The following is an 18,072-nucleotide window of genomic DNA, read 5'->3' as shown; positions in this document are numbered from 1 at the left end:
GCCTTATATAGGGTAAGTAAGATGTCCTAGATGAAACAGCAAGTTGTACTGAAGGAGAAACAGTATGTAAGGTTGCTATATAACAAGTAGGTCAAACAAACACTACTAGCATGTTTGACTTTTTCTTTCCTTAGATTTCAGTGGAATAAGTTAAGATTCAATGCCTAAGATCCGTGGAAGTGCATTACTCATCCAATGACCAGTCTTACTTCTAAGTAAGGAGACTTCCTTGTGGAAATGCAACCTGTTAACTGCCTCTATAAATGCTACAGCTACTGCCTCAGTAGTAATGTCTACAAAATGATAATAGAAAAATGTTTTTATTATCAAAGTTTTTGCAGCATCATATAGTTCTACATTAAAACCAGATATGATTCTACTAGAAGCAATGTCATTAAAGAAGATGTGTTGCTGACTTGCTACTGCACTAAGGCCTGTGGGTCCTTCCATCTAGCTTACAACTCCAATTCTCCTATCTTATTAGAATGACTCTCTTGAAAGCAGAAATTATTTTCCTTTTCTATTTGTGTCCCCAGTACTTGGCACAAATCCTTTGCGCATATTAAGTTTTTAATAAATGCTTTTTTCCTTCATAAGTTCATAAAAAAAAAAAAACTTGTTCAATGAATGACTGAATAAAGCAAACCTCATTCCATTCTTATCCTAAGCAAAAAATGGTAAAAGTAATGAAGATTCTTGAATTCTCTTACATTTCACAACAGGTTCAAACTTTGACTCTTATCCTTTACAAGTCATATCAGTCTTAGTTTCCTCTTCCATAAAATAAAGGGACACCTAGGTAGTATGGTGTCCCTTTCATATTCATAAGTTTCTTCTCAGGTATACTTTCTGGAGAAATACCTTCATTTTTCCCCAAATTTTTGCTACCATAATTTTTGACCTTCAACAACATTCCTCATGAAGAGTATTTGCACTTTTCTTTTCCCCTTTTAGTTCCATTTTACACACTATATTCCCCAATTTAAGCTATTTGAGGGCAAGCATTATCTTTTGCTTTGCTCTTACAATGCCTGGCCTATATTAAATGTTTATTAAATGATTGCTAACTTGTATTGCCTTGAAATGAGTAAATACTTTTCCCTTATCTCTTTTTCTGCCTTTATCTCTTTTTTGTTCTCTATATATCTTCCTCTAAATATTCTCTCTCTATGTCTCTGCCTCTGTCTCTCTATCTCTGTCTCTGTCTCTATGTCTGTGACTGTCTGTCTGTCTCCTCAATGTTTCTCTTTTGCACATCACTACCACCCTCCACTTTTAGTCTGGACTCATGATTTCATCAAAGAGGGAAAATTCCAGTGTGGAAATTTCTTTCTCTGATCTAAGTTAGCTTTTCTTCTGTAATTAATTACTGAGTTCCTTGGCTCACAAAGAGGTGACATGTTTTGCATATGGTCATGTAGCTACTTATAAGGGAGCTAGGCATGAACCCAACTTTTCATGTTTTTAGTCTTTCCTCTTGAACTTAATATATAATTCAGATTACAATTCAGTATATAATTAAAATTGTTGCCTTAAATCATAGAATTGTGAAGAAAGTGCTTTGTAGTTTTGAATATACCATAAGATGGGAACTTTAGCTTATTTAGTTTTATATTTCTCCTGGTGTTGGTCTTTCATTGTTAGTGCCTTACCTCTGATAGTTATTTCTAATTTCAGCTGTCTACATCTTATTAGTACATCATTATTTGTATATTAGAATATGAGCAATGTGAATTCCTTGAGGACAGGAAATGACTTTTCCTTTATTTTTGTATATCCAACTCTTAGCATAGTACTTGACACAGTAGATACTTAGCACATGCTTGTGTTATTAACCAATACTTCATGCCTAATACAGAGACACAGATGTAGAGCTAAAATGATGGATTATTGACTTGTGAAATTTTGATGTATTGAGTAATGTATTCATTGCTACATAATCTTATTAGAAATGAGAGTATTCATAAGTGATCTTCTCTGGGCATCTTCCATTCTCATTCAATTAATAGTCACTGATTAAGTGCCTACTATACACTATCCTAGTAACAGCTGACATTAGTTGAGTGCTTTAACATTTGCTAAATTCTGCAGACAGTATCTAACTCTTGTCATTTTTACAACAATCCTCACCTTATAAGGTAAATTCTGCAGTTAGAATTATTCTCAGTTTATAACTAAGAAGTGAGGATCAGAGAGTTTAGTGACTTGCCTGTAATCACACAGGGGCAACTAGATGGCACAATGGATAGAGTACCAGGCCAGAATTCAGGAAGACTTCTCTTCTTTCAAATCTGACTTCAGAATCTTATTAGCTGTTGGATCTTAGACAAGTCAATTAACCCTCTTTGCTTCAGTTTCCTCATCTGTAAAGTGAGATGAAGCAGGAAATAGTAAACCATTCCAGTATATTTGTCAAGAAAACCCCATGGTGTCATAAAGAATTGAACATAACTGAAAAGGACTGCCTGCACAATAACAATTATATTCACACATCTATTCTCATTCCATGTTTAATGCTCTATCTGCTATGCCATTTTTCTTTCAAGTTAGTCATATTTAGGGATGAGGGTTGGATAAGGCAGCTAGGTAATTTAGTGAATAGAAAGCTGGATCTGCAGTCAGAAAGACCTGAATTCAAATCCTGTCTCATGCAATTACTAGTTGTGTAACTTTGGAAAAGTCATTTATCTTTTGCTTCACTTTAGTTCATCCTCTGTAAAATGACGAGATTAATAGCCTATTATTGTTGTGACTATAGAGTGAGATATATGTCAAAAATTCTACAAACCTTAAGGTTATATTATTGTCATTGTTACTATTATTATTACTATTATTATTATTATTTTGTGCTTCTGAAATGTGGTTATCAAAATCAGCATAGTTCTCTAAGACTAGCAAATCTATTAGATACACTGGGCCAACACTTCCAGATTGCCAAGTTGCCCTAACCTGGCATTTCCCTAATGTGGTGCTTTAAAAAGGATGAAATGATCCAAATATTCTTTCATATCTTTCTCCTTATAAATTCTTATCAGCAGCCAACGTCTGTACTTTGATATAGGTCAAGAGGGTTGGCAATCCTGTCTTGAAATATTTTGAATTTATTTTGAGGTTGGTTAAGTCACTTCATATCTTGGGGCCTCAGGTTCCTCATTAGCAAAATAAGAGGGTGGAATTAGATCTCCAAGCTTTCTCCTATTTCTGCATTCTGTGATCAATTAATAAAAGCATGTTTTAAGCCCTGACTATGTGCTAGTCATTGTGCTAGGTATTGGGGGTACAAAGACAAAAATGAAACAGTACTTGCCTTCAAGATGATTTTCAAGCAATCAGTCAGTGGTCATTCTTCCCAAATGCCAGCCCTGAGCTTGTCCTGGTAAATTATGATAGGAGTGAATTAAAAGACATGGCTTTCCCTTAAGACATTTAAATCTGACAAGTAAGATGACATTTGCACATGTGAATTAAAGAACTAGGGAATTGTACAGTATAATATTAAACTAAATTCTGTCTTACCTTTTTAGGAGGTTGGACTACTGGTAAAAGCGTTGGATTTGGAATTAGAGGAAAATGGAGCAGTCACAGCCTCTTTAAGTTCCAGTTTCCTCATTTATAGAATGAGAAACATTACACACACACACATATACACACACACACACACACATACACACACACGTATATCTATCTATCTATTGCAATTATTTCACAGAATTGTTGGGAGGCCCAAATGAATTTATGTATGTGAAGAACTTTGAAAACCTTGATATGCCATATAAATAATAGTTCTTTAGACAATGAAATAAGAGAGTCCTCACTGGAGCCTATATTCAGGGAAATCTATGCAAAGGAATTAGGGTTTATTATGGGCCTCACAGCTCCCTAAATTGTTTCATTAATCATCAGAAAGACTAGATATGTCATTTTCTTTCACACAGAAAATCCACATATGAAACAAATGAAGGTACATATCTTTTCTGCAACTTAAAGTCTTAGAGAATGTTGTTAGAGTAGTGTTGTCAAACTCAAATGGGAATAGGATCCACTAATCTGTATATGAAGAATCTTGTGGATGCATATTAACAATTTAAAAATGTAACATTATTTATATTTTATTGTATTTTTATTTATTTTTGTTAAATATCTTCCAATTCTATTTTAATGTGGTTCAGCCGCATCCAATATCTCTGTGTTACATGAGGCCTGGATGCTTAATACCTCTAGTCTGTAACAATAAGGTTAAAGATTTTGCTTAGTTACACAGCTGATATTGTTATGTTCCAGAAAATCTAGTCACTAGACCAGTACTATAAAAAATACAATAAAGCACCTTTAAACTTGATATGAGGTGATACAGAGGAAAGTACATTACAGGGACGGTTTGAAGACTAATACTCAGATGATATTTATAGGAGGTAAAACATATATCTGCCTCTCAAAATAGTAGTTTTGTAATTGTCTAAGAGGAGAGTAGCAAGCTTAAAGTTATCCCTTCTTAGGTACTCTTCTTTCTATTCTCCTATAACAGTATCAGTGTTGTGTTTGATAATAAGGAGAAATGTTATAACTATAAGTGATTAAATGAAACTGAAAGGTACACAGTGGTCCTCCAGGAGATAAGATCAGAATACAAATAAATGTGGACCAAACACTTTAGCTTTTCATCCAGTGGGGCAGGTAAATTAGACTGAAGAGTTAGGAGAGATCCACATAAGAGAATATTTGAAAATTACTCTAGTCATTTTACTCTCACAATTTTATTCCAGAATAACTGTCCAAAATTTAACAGTTGTTCTCCCTTACCTTAGAAATAAGTCTAAATCTCTAATGGGAAGTTGGAAAATGACTGGTTTTAATAGATTGGATGAGATCCACTAATGGATAATACAGAGAAATGTATTGGTAGATACCCTTCCTCATTCAACCTTTCCCTTCTGTTGCTTTTTTTTCCCCACAGTTCAAGACATAGGTAAAACTCCATCATTATGAGTTATTGATTTATCCTGTTAATTTTAGTCTTCCATTTATTCTTGTGGGTCCTAAAACATTGGTTATTTTTTATGATTCCCTTGAGATTTATATTTCTAGCAAAAGTTAAAGGAGGAGTTTTAAAGTTAAAAATATAAATTACTTTAGGATGTAACCCCAATTGCCAATAAACATATTCCGTCTTAGGTATAAATTGTACTGAGTATAACTATTAAATGGCAATTAATTAGCTTTCAGATTTCTAGTGTCTTTTTAATGTCAGGAATCTATGTTTGGATTTTTATGGCAAGTGATTTAGTTGATCTTCATCATTTGGGATTCTATAATTGTGCATTCACCTACTCACTAAAATTTATTTGTAAATCTAAAATCAATACTCATGGCATTTTCTCAGGCATTCACAGGTATTAACAATTGGAATTGTGCAGTATCCATATTCCCAGCTGAGGTCATATATAGTGAAGCTTTGCCATGCTGCATCAGTTTTGATATTGTAAGCAAATGCCTTTTTTAGTCTATCTAGTTACTGTTAGGATTACCAGATGAGAACTCAGGTTGTCTGGACAGTGACAAGGTGAGAACTCAGGTTGACTTGACAGTTCTCTGGCTAAGACCTTTGGTTTAGGCCTTATTAGACATAGTGAACGAAAAACTTGACCAAGGACACTTGAGGCCTTCTCTAAGTCCTCCTTGTCACTGTCCAGACAACCTGAGTTCTCATCTGGTAATCCTAACAAGTTACATTAAAAAAAATTTTTTTTTTGCTTTTTTTTTTTTTTTTTTGGTAAGTTTACTTTTTAAAAAATACCCCATGCACAGTAATGAAATGCTATCTAGTGTTCTAAAGCATAAGCAGGGTAGTGATGTACCTTATGGAGAAAATGCATGCTGTATGAGCATCATTCAGGCATGAGTTATAGAACTGTTGACTCTGATTAATGAATCAATAATATGGCACAACCAGGAAAAAAAGAGATTTGGAAATGAGACCACTCTGACAAGGACTAAAGCAAATATTATAATCAGTGACTTGTGGTAATCTAATTTTATATTTCTCTTAAGAACAAAGTTCCATATTTGTTAATTTAGTATATGTGGTAACTCTATAATATATAACTATCATTAATGATGAGAATCAAATGTACTTTTAATACAACACTTAAACCTAGAAATTAATCAAGAATCAGAAGGGAAATTCCATGGAAAATGCACCTCTGTATGTCATCAGCCACTTGAAGACTGCCAGTTTTAAAGAATTCCTTAAACATGTCAGAAATGAATGATGAACTTGTGAGCCTTCTTTACATGTACCATAACAGCATACAGATAAATAGGGAAATTTTTTCAGGTAAAAACAATGTCCACATGAAGGCTGACTTTGAATGAATGGTCCTCTTCTGACTTATGTACAGCTTGAATGACAGATTGTATACCCTGACACTGATATTGCCAGACAGAAGAGCTGAGCTGAGTTAAAAAGCTACACAAGTCTCACTTAAAGCTGCTAAGGAGAACAGCATGATTGATGTATGATCAGCAAGCTCATTTTTCTTGACCTCTCTCCAGAATATGAGATAATGCACCATACCAGACAAGGAATAGTTCCTGCCCCTATGCCCAGATAGATCCTGAGATCTTGAGCTCCTTCATTTACCTAACAGGCATGAAGGATAGACGATTGACAGATATCTGGTGAATGCCAAAAACTCTGTCATGGCCTTCCCAATCACAAATGAGAGAAGAACAAGGAAAGAGAAAGGAAAGGTTCAATTTAGAAGGCAAGATATCTCCAGTTAAAAAAGTAGAGATCATGTGCTCCATCACCTATTCTTCATTTTTTTAAAAGATAAGATCATGGAATGTCAGAGAGATGAACAAAAAAACTTCTTAAAGTTTGTACAATGACCTAGTGGCAAAATTGAGACTAAAACTAAAGTCACCTAACTTTTAGTAAAGTGTTTATTCTGTATTGTCCAAACATGTGAGTTTTGCTGACTGAGACTCTTAAGCATAAGTCAATAAGGAAGCTCTCAAAAGGACAATGCTTTAGCCTCCCATTGTCACCAGAGAGTTATGCAGAATTTGGATTAGAGGCAAATGCACCCAAAGCACATCAGCCAATTTGCTAGGACAGCAAATATTTAACTGAAGAATACTATAAAACATGTATAATCAAGTGTTTATACTTTATTCCCACCAGAAGTGTGAAGTCCCTAAATCAATTTGATAGCATTATAGAGCAGCTAGATATCTAAGGGCTAAAGAATCAGCCACCATTCCCTAAGAGGCTTTTAAAAATAAGCTGGTAGTCAATCAAGGAAGTGTGATCTCTGGCTAGTATGGAGTAAGAACCTAAATATTTAAAGAGAATTACTCTTCACTCTTCTCCTTGTCTTTCTGTCATAGAGCAGCAGGATCAGGAGTAAAGGTCTTTTTTCTACTCTTCCTGCACCCTCAAAAGTGGAATTTTGCTGGAGGATATCTCAGTTTAATAGGAGATACTAATCCCAATAAGGAATGGGCCCCAAGAGTTCAACTGCATTTTCACATTTAGCTTTGAAGGAGAATAAATAGATCTATGTACTGTAGCCAATTCTTCATTCAGAAATTCTGCTGCCTGGAGGAATAGTGATAGGGCATGATAGTGAAAACTATCCAGGCCCTGCAGGTCGAGAAGCATGTTACTTTGGCCATTTATATTTTCTACAAGTATGCCTTTCTAATAATGTATTCTATTCTTCCCTCATTTTTGTGTAAGAATGCCACCACTGGCCCATACCTATCCCATAGTATTATGAAAGAATGTTTTATTTCCATTATTTATGTTATGCTAGTAACTTTTTTAGCATTTGCTAATGCTGCCAACATTGTTGGAGGCCATTGAACTATAGTTCTTACATGCTATATATATGAATGAGACTCTTAAGCATAAGTCAATAAGGAAACTCTCAAAAAGACAATTCTTTAGCTTCCCATTGTCACTAGAAAGTTATGCAGAATTTGGATTAGGGACAAATGCACCCAAAGTACAACAGTCAATTTACTATATATATAAACCTAGACTACCTATCCCTTAGGTTGCAATAACCTGTGAGTGAGAGAGAATTGATTAGAGGTAAGTGCTACATGGGGATATGATAAAACTCTTAAGGTGACATCTGCAAATAGGAACACATCATATAGAATCTTTTTGGGTGACTTTGGAAAATATGGATCAGAAGCACATGAAATCAGAAAACATATTGGATTTTTATAATGCATCTGTGGTTGAAAAATCCACACTGATAAAATTGTATAGACTTATCAAATATCAAAATATTTTTATCATATTTGTTAATCAAGAACAAACAAAGGCAGATCCAAGAAGAAAATATAAAGGCAGTGACTTGACAGAGCTTTCACCCAAATCCTTCCAAGTATCTTTAAATAATAATTCTAAACAAATTCTAGATGTCAGAACCCACACAAAGATGAAATGAAACAATTTTAGAATGCAGGATAACTTAGATAACTTGGAAGGTTGGCAGGAAAGGTGAGAGAGAAGTATAGTCCAGGGCGGACTGAGCCAGTGCAAACCACACCCCAGAAAACCAAGAGAAGGACTTGGGGCAACTGCAGTGGTGGTTTCTAGACCTATCAGCCCACAGACAGTAAAGGGATCAGAAAATGGGGGAGAAAGAGTTTTTCAGGGATCCCTTGGCTGACATCAGATATAGGACTTGTTGCATTGCCTATATTTGGTTCTGGATTACAATCCTGGGTATTAGATCCAGTGTGAGGAGGAGCACTATTAGAGCAGATTTTGTGGTTGTGGAAGAGAAAGGACTCTCTGGTCACAATTTCAGGGTTGTTTAATCACAAACATGTGCACAGTGTAGGGGAGTAGTAAATACATCTCTACCTAGATCATTCCACTTTGGAAGATCACATTTAGTCCCAAAATTACCTATCAAAACAGCTGCACAAAAAACCCTGAAGCTTTGGACAGTGCCTCTTCCATTTAGGAAGAGAACCCCCCACTATAGTGTAGAGTTAGAAGATTGGAAAATGAGCAAACACCAGAAAAATAATTCTGACCACTGAAAGTTGATGCGAAAGTAATATCAAAACACATGCTCAGAAAAAGGCAACAAAGTAAAAACTGCTGCATCCAAAGTCTCAAATAAAAAAAAAAAGAATTGATCTTAGCTCTTGGAACTCAAAAAAGGATTTAAAAATCAAGTAAGAGAGGTAGAGGAAAAATTGGGAAAAGGAATGAAAGAAATGAAAAATGATTAAAAGAGTCAATACAGAGCTTGGTAAAGGAAACATTAAAAATACTGAAGAAAATAATATCTTAAAAACCAGAATAGGCCAATGGTAAAAGAGGCATAAAATCCAATGAAGAGAAGAGTGCCTTAAAATTTATAATTGGTCAAATGGAAAAAATGTACAAAACTTTACTGAAGAGAAGTACTCCTGAAAAAGAAGAATATGTCAAATAGAAAAGGAGGTACAGAAGCTCACTGAAGGAAATTCCTTTAAATTAGGAATTGATCAACAGGAAACTAACAGCTCTATGAGACAGGAAACAATCAAACATAATAAAAAAAATAGAAGAAAATGTAAAATGTTAGGAGTGTTCTGGAAAGATGGCCAAATAGGGTAGTAAATTTCAACTTCTCCATATTTTCCCAATCAATAGAACAAATTTGTACCTCAGGGTGAACATAGATTGTTGAAAAAACAATTAGACTTGGGGCAGAATAGGTGATTTTCAGGTACAACTTCAGAAGATCTGAAGAACGACCCCAGACTGATTAACCTGGGAGAAGTGCAAACACTTCCCAGGTAATTCACAGAAATAATGAGTGAGGAACCTTGAGGTTAGCTGGGTTTGGCTAGAGCCTCAGCAGTAACTATGGAAACATTTACCTCCAAGGCTGCATGATGAACTGGGGGCTATGAGTCCTTGCAGACTGGGTGAACCTTAGAAATACCAAGTCCAGCCTTGGGAGAGAAGGAATCAGCACACCTGGGAGTGCAGAAACAGTGAGGCAGGGACATTGCTGGCTGCAGATATTTGCTGGAGGATGAAGCTTTTGGTCTGGGATTCAAGGTCAGAGGGGAAAGATAAAGTGAAGGCAGAGGCACCATCTTCCCACCCCATGATTAGAGATGCTTACACTAGTACCTCCTATTAAAAAATGAACTTTAAAAGAAGAAAGAACCACACCCTAAAAACTTATTGAAAACAAAACAAAACAAAAAGACCAGCATTCATATTCAGAGGAAGACATAGAAGTAAGGGTCTACCCCAAAGAGTAATGTGAACTGGTTCTCTTCCCAGAGAGAATTCATAGAAGAACTCAAAAAGGAATTTAAAATAAACATTAAAAGAGATACATTAAGGAAAAGCTAAAAAAACCCAAGAAAAACAAGATTATGAAGATTATGAAAAAATTTAACCAAGTAGAAAAGGAGATGCAAAGTCTCAAAGATGAAAATAAGTCTTTGAAAATTAGAACAAGGTGAAGGCAAGTGAAGCTTTGAGAGGGCAATAAATAACAAAACAAATTCTAAATAATAAAAAAAATAGAACAGCATATGAAAAATTTTATAAGAAAAACGACAGCTCAGGAATGGATAAAGAAGATAAAAAATAAGAATATTTGGACTGCCTGAAAGTTGTGAACAAAAAGAGAATCTTGATATAATAATGTAAGTAATAACCCAAGAAAATGGATTGATGAAGGATGCAGCATTATCCAAAATCTATAAAGAAATAAGTGGGGGTGGGGCTTCCTGGGGAAGAGCCAAGATGGCAGAGAAGACACATATTTCTCTCTAACCTTCTCCTACAACCCTTTAGTTAACTAGCAAATCCAGCCTCTGAATTAGCTCTGGGCCAGCAGAATTGGGAATGCAATAAATTACTAACAAAAGCTAGTTTAGAAGATGGCCAGAAAAGATCTGTTTCAAATGGAAATGTGAGGGAAACAACCAGTACTAGCAGCTGATCCTAAAGGCCAGTGCAGACAGCTTAGAGCCCGGGGCAGTGCAAACTCTGTGATGTAGTGCAAACTCTGTAATGTGGTGTAGACTCCACAGGGCAGAGAATCTATGGGGAGGAATCTACAACAGCAGTGTTGGCTACTCTGCCCTGGCTGCAAGCCAATAGATCAATAGAGAAATTAGAAAACATTCAACACAAACATAAAAGGTAAATAGAGAACCCCGAAAGACCAGAATCTCATGGGACCTGGCCACACCCACTCAGCACTGGGAGTGAGTCAACACTGATTCAGCACAGTGGCAGTAGCTTAGAGGAATGTTGGAAATCCTCCCCTGCCATAAAAACAGATTTTAATTATTTTTTTAAAATGAGTAAAAAAGTAAAGAGAACTCTGAAGAAATATAGCTTCTATGGTGAAAGAGAAGAAAAGGTATCAAACCCTGAAGAGACTAAAGGCAGATTGTCTCCAGATGAAGCCCCAAAAGGTGACATAATTGGTCCCCATCACACAAGGCTCTCCTAAATGAAATTTAAAAGTATCTTAAAAGAGTGCTAAAAAAATTGGGGAAAGGAAATGAAAACTTTTCAAGAGGGTTTGGAAAAAGCATATAACTCATATAAAAGATAGATTTGATAAAATGGAAAAAGAAGACAACTCCTAGAAAAATAGAATTTGGGAAACAGAAAAAGAAAATAACTTCTTAAAAACAGAATTTGTGGAAATGGAAAAAGAAAATAACTTCTTAAAAACAGAATTTGTGGAAATGGAAAAAGAAAATAACTTAAAAAAAAAAACAGAATTTGTGAAATAGAAAAAAAATCCCAAAGAACAAAACAACTCATTCAATAGGACAATTACAAAAAGAAGTAAAAATAAAAGTAAATGAAGAAAATAATTCACTAAAATTTAGAACTGAACAAATGGAAATGAATGACTCAATGAGATAACAAGAATCAATCAAGCAAAACCAAAACAAATAAAAAAATAGAAAAAAGTGTAAAATACCTAATTGGGAAAACAACTGACCTATAGTGGTCAGAAACTGGAAACTGAGTGGATACCATCAATTGGAGAACAGTTGAATAAATTATGATATATGAATGTTATCAAATACTATTGTTCTATAAGAAATGACCAGCAGGATGATTTCAGAGAGGTTTAGAGAGGCCTATATGAACTGATGCTAAGTGAAATGAGTAGATTCAGGAGATAATTATACATGGCAACAACAAGAGTATATGATAATCAATTCTGGTGTATGTAGCTCTCTTCAATGATAGGATTCAAACTAGTTCCTCTTGTCCAGTGATGAAGAGAGCCATCTAGACCCAGAAAGAGAAACATGGGAACTGAGTGTGGAACACAGCATAGCATTCTCACTTGCTCTTTATTATTTGCTTACTGTTGTTTTTGTTTTCTCTTTCAGTTTTTCTTTTCCTTCCTTCTTATCTGATTTTTCTTGTGCAGCAAGATAACTGTATAACTATGTATACATATATTGGATTTAATATATATTTCAACATATTTAACATGTATTGGACTATCTGCCAACTATGGGAGGAGGTGGGGTGAAGGAGGGGAAAATTGGAACAAAAGGTTTTACAAGGGTCAGTGTTGAAAATCCATGCATATGTTTTGTAAATAAATAAACACATTTTTTTTTAAAAAGAAAAAAATAATAAGTGGGGAGGGATACATGGACAGGGAAGTAAAGGATGAGGAAAGAAGACAAAGGAGGGATCCGTGTCTGGGAGAGATTAAGTAATAGCAAAGCAAGTGAAGAAGCAGAATTAAAGCAAAGAGTTAGCAGGGATGGGATAAATATATTTTTATGAACATGGGGAAGGAAGCAGTGTGTATGTTATGTATATGTATATATCTACACAAATATATCCTTTCTTAACTATGGCTTATTTGGGAGTGGTGGAAGGATGCAAGGGAAAAAATAAAATAAAAAAAAAGTGTACAGCAGAGAACAAAAGAACAATTTACAAGGAAGTAAAGATGGATACTCATAAATATAATTTCTACATATATGTATATATATCTATATCTGTATATCTGTGTGTGTGTGTGTGTGTGTGTGTGTGTGTGTGTGTGTGTGTACTTTCTTGAACAAGTCATTTGCTTTTATGTATATTTAAATCCTCCCTAATGATCTGTTGGGCACATGGCAATGTTCTCTTGTTTTTTCACTTTGTGTTCCTTTCTGGGTTTTTGGTCAAAGGATATGAACAGACAATTTTCAGGTGATGAAATTAAAAACTATTTCCACTCATATGAAAGAGTGTTCCAAATCACTATTGATCAGAGAAATGAAAATTAAGACAACTCTGAGATATCACTACACACCTGTCAGATTGGCTAAGATGACAGGAACAAATAATGATGAATGTTGGAGGGGCTGTGGGAAAACTGGGACACTGATGCATTGTTGGTGCAATTGTGAAAGAATCCAACCATTCTGATGAGAAATCTGGAATTATGCTCAAAATGTTATCAAAATGTGCATACCCTTTGACCCAGCAGTGCTACTCCTAGGCTTATATCCCAAGGAAATACTAAAGAAGGGAAAGGGACCTTTATGTACCAAAATGTTTGTGGCAGCCCTTTTTGTAGTGGCTAGAAACTGGAAAATGAATGGATGTCCATCAATTGGAGAATGGTTCGGTAAATTATGGTATATGCATGTTATGGAATATTATTGTTCTGTAAGAAATGACTAACAGGAGGAATACAGAGAGGCTTGGAGAGACTTACATCAACTGATGCTAAGTGAAACGAGCAGAACTAGGAGATCATTATACACTTCAACAATGATACTGTATGAGGATGTATTCTGATGGAAGTGGATATCCTCAACATAGAGAAGAGCTAATCCAATTCCAATTGATTAATGTTGGACAGAATCAGCTACACCCAGAAAAGGAACACTGGGAAATGAGTGTAAACTGTGAGCATTTTTTTTTTTCTTCCAGATTATTTTTACCTTGCGAATACAATTCTCCCTTTGCAACAACAATAACAAAATTCGGTTATGCACATATATATTGTACCAAGCTTATATTAGAAGATATTTAATATGTATGGGAATGCCTGCCATCTAGGGGAGGGGGTGGAGAGAAGAAGGGGAAAAATTCGGAACAGAAGGGAGTACAAGGGATAATGTTGTAAAAAAAAAATTACCTATGCATATGTACTGTCAAAAAAAGTTATAATTATAAAATTAATTTTTAAAAAAGGAATTTAGATGCTTTATCACTTGGTGTGTATATGTTTAATATTTATACTGCTTCATTATCTATGCTACCCTTTAGAAAGATATAATGCCCTTCCTTATCTCTTTTAATTAGATCAATTTTTGTTTTTGCTTGATTTGAGATGAGGATGACTACCCATGATTTTTTGGCTTCACCTGAAGCCTAGTAGATTCTGTTTCACTCTTTTACTTTTATTCTGAATGTATCACCCTGTTTCAGGTGTGTTTCCTGTAAACAACATATAGTAGGATTCTGGCTTTTAATCCAGTCTGCTAACTGCTTCCTCTTTATGGAGGAGTTTACCCCATTCACACTTATGGTTAGAATGACTAATTCTATATTGCTTGCCATCCTGTTAACCCCTGCTTATGCTTTTCTCCTTTTCTTACCTCTTATCCCCCTACCCAGTATTAAACTTGTGAACACCATTTGCTTTTCACAGCCCTCCTGTTTTAGTATCCCTCCCCCACCTTAAAGTTTCTCCCCCTATTTTACCCCTTTTCCTCACAATTTCTGTACTCCTTTCCCCTTAGTTTACTCCTTCCCTTTCACTTTTCAATGAAGTGGAAGAAGTTTCACCATAAATCAAATATATCTATTGATACACACTATGTTCATTTCCCTCCTTTCTTTCTCTCAGATATAATAGGTTACCTTTGCCTCTTCATGAGATGTAGTACCACCACTTTACACTTTTTTATGATATAATTTCCTTTCCACCTCTGGTTTCTGGGACAAATTATACATGTGTTCTTTACATATCTTTATGGCAGAAATATAGTTCTCAAGATTTCTTTTTACCTTTTTAGAAATCTCTTGAGTTCTGTATTTGAAGATCAAACATTTTGTGTAGATCTGGTTTGTTCATCAAGAATAGATGGAATTCATTTATTTTGTTAAATGTCCATCTTTTTCCCTGGAAAAGGATGCTCATTTTTGCTGGGTAAGTTATTCTTGGCTGCCTACCAAGTTCCTTAGCTTTGCAGAATATCATGTTCCAGGCCCTTCGTTCTTTTAATGTGGACGCTGCTAGATCCTGGGTTATCCTTATTGTGGCTCCTCCATATCTGAATTGCTTTTTTCTAGCAGCTTCCAATATTTTTTCCTTTGTCTGATGGTTCTTGAACTTGGCCACTATATTTCTTGGCGTTTTGATTTTAGGATCCCTTTCAGTAGGTGATCAATGAATTTTTTCAATGTCTACTTTACCCTCTGTTTCTAAAATGTCTGGGCAGTTCTCTTTGATAATTTCTTCGAAAATAGTGTCCAAGCTCTTTTTTTCCTCACATTTTTCAGGGAGTCTGATTATTCTCAAATTGTCTCTCCTGGATCTGTTTTCCAGGTCTGTTGCCTTTCCAATAAGGTACTTGACTGTTAGGATTACTAGGTGAGAACTCAGGTTGTCTGGATAGTGACAAGGTGAGAATTCAGGTTGGACAATTACAAGGTGAGAACTCAGGTTGACTTGATAGAAGGAGCAAGCTCATTGGCTGAAGTGGTTCTTCCCAGAAGCCCTTGCATTATCCCACACCCATTCTCTGGGAGAATAAAAGAGAGGACACCCAGAGATAGAAGAAGACTCTGCATTGCATCAGGCTTGACGGGGCTCTCTGCAGGAAGGGAAGTCACTTCTCCAGGCAGTTGCTGTTAACTCTTGTCCAGAGAAGTGACTTCCCTTCCTGCAGAGAGCTGCGTCAAGCCAGATGTAGTGCAGAGTCTTTTCCTCTTTAACTCTTGTCCTTCTCCAGTCCAATCTGCCCTCCAGGCCCAATGTTGTGTCTTTTATCCTCCCAGAGAATGGGCGTGGGATAATGCAAGGGCTTCTGGGAATAACCACTTCAGCCAATGAGCTTGCTCCTTCTATCAAGTCAACCTGAGTTCTCACCTTGTAATTGTCCAGACAACCTGAATTCTCACCTTGTCACTGTCCAGACAACCTGAGTTCTCACCTAGTAATCCTAACATCTCCCCCTTTCTTTTGATTTCTTTTTGAAGACCATGGTACTCTCTATGTCAGGAACAAAACTCTAAAATATGTAATGAACGTTAAGAAGCAAGTTACATTTTGAAGCGCGAATTGACATTCTTTTCAATTGTTTCATTTTTCTGGTTTTGCTTGACTACTTCTTGGTTTCTCCTTGTGTCATTCATTTCAATTTTCAATGATGTATTTTCTTCACTCACTTTTTTTTATATCTTTTTGTAATTGTCCAATTGAGTTTTTATGTGAGTTTTTTTATTCTATGGAATTTTTTCCATTTCATCCATTTTATTTTTTAGAGAGCTGTTTTCTTTTTCCAACTCACTAATTTTATTTCTCAATGATTTAATCTCTTTATCCACTCTGGATGACTTCTCCAGACTCTCTTGCCATGCTTCCCTTTCCTTTTCCCATTTCTCTTCTATCTCTCTTGTGAGAGCCTTTTTGATTTCCTCTATGAGAGTTTTGTGTATTGAGGAGCAGATTATATCCCCCTTAGGGGATTCCTCTGGAGACAGTCTGCTTTTAGTCTCCTCAGAATTTGAAGTCTGCTCTCTATCCATATAGAACCAATGGTTAGAGCCCTTTAAAATTTTTTGTTCATTTTGTCAGAGTGGGAATTGAAGAAAACAAATTGACAAGAGAAACAATTGGTCTGTTTCTGGGGGGGTGGATGGGGCTTCCTCTACAGACTGTTGGAGACAGCAGCGAGGCATCAGCAGGACAGCGATGGCTGTGCTGAGTCTGTGCTCTGAGGCTCTAAGAATGCGCTGAGTCACTCCAGGTGGGGGTGGGGGTGGCCGGGTCACAAGAGAAGCTAGCTTTCCAGGGTTTTATTCTTTACCTGCAGAGTTTACACCCTCTCCCTGCTCCTGGCCTGCTGCCAAGATGGAATACCCACACTGGATTAAAGGTTGTTTTGCAGAAACAGAAGAGATCACACCCCTTCCCCCTTGGGTCTGAGCTGTGTGAGCTGCCTGCCTTGCTCTTACTGCTTGCCCTCAGCCTGAGCCCAGTCTGTTCGTCCCCTCCCCCAAGCAAACACAGATTTTCTCTGGTGAATTTCAAGGATGTCTTCTGTTGCTGATTATTTGTGGGTTTCTTTTCCGGTCAAGCATTAATTCTGAGGCTTGTCATGAAGTAAGTCCTGAGAGAAAATGCGGAGCTCAAGCAGCTGTTTGCCTCCATGCCGGCATCTTGGCCAGAAGTCCTGTAGAAAAAAATTAAGTGAGGTTCTATGATATTTTGTTTCTCAGACAGAAAATTGAGTGAAATTTATAGAAATAAGAGTCATTTTTCAATTGATTCATGTTAAAAGGTTATTAACAGGCGGTTTTCAAAGTAATCAAAGGTAGCTATGGTTATATAAAAGTGCTCTAAAAATCACTATTAATGAAAGAAAAACAACTCTGAGCTACTATCTTACATCTATAAGATTAGCTAATACTACAATAAAGGAAAATGGCAAATTGTAGAGTGCATGTGGAAAAATTAAAACACTAATGTAGTACTGGTAAAATTTTATACTTTCAACCATTCTGTAATGCAATTTAGAACTATGCCCAAAGGGCTATAAAACCATGCTTATCTTCTGACCAAGCAATATCATTATCATATCTGCATAGCAAAGAGATAAAAACAAAAAAGGAAAAGGGCATATATACAAAATACAAAAATATTTATAGCAGCTCTTTTCATGCTGACAAAGAATTGGAAAGCGAAATGAGCAGAACCAGAACATTTTACATAGTTATAGCAATATTGTATATTACTATATACTATATATAACATATATAATAGCTATTCTTAGCAATACAATGATCCAGTACAATTCTGGAGGACATGATGA

The sequence above is a fragment of the Sminthopsis crassicaudata genome, chromosome 3, assembly GCF_048593235.1.
Source record: "Sminthopsis crassicaudata isolate SCR6 chromosome 3, ASM4859323v1, whole genome shotgun sequence".
Classification (NCBI taxonomy): domain Eukaryota; kingdom Metazoa; phylum Chordata; class Mammalia; order Dasyuromorphia; family Dasyuridae; genus Sminthopsis; species Sminthopsis crassicaudata.
Note: the sequence above shows the minus strand (reverse complement) of the source record.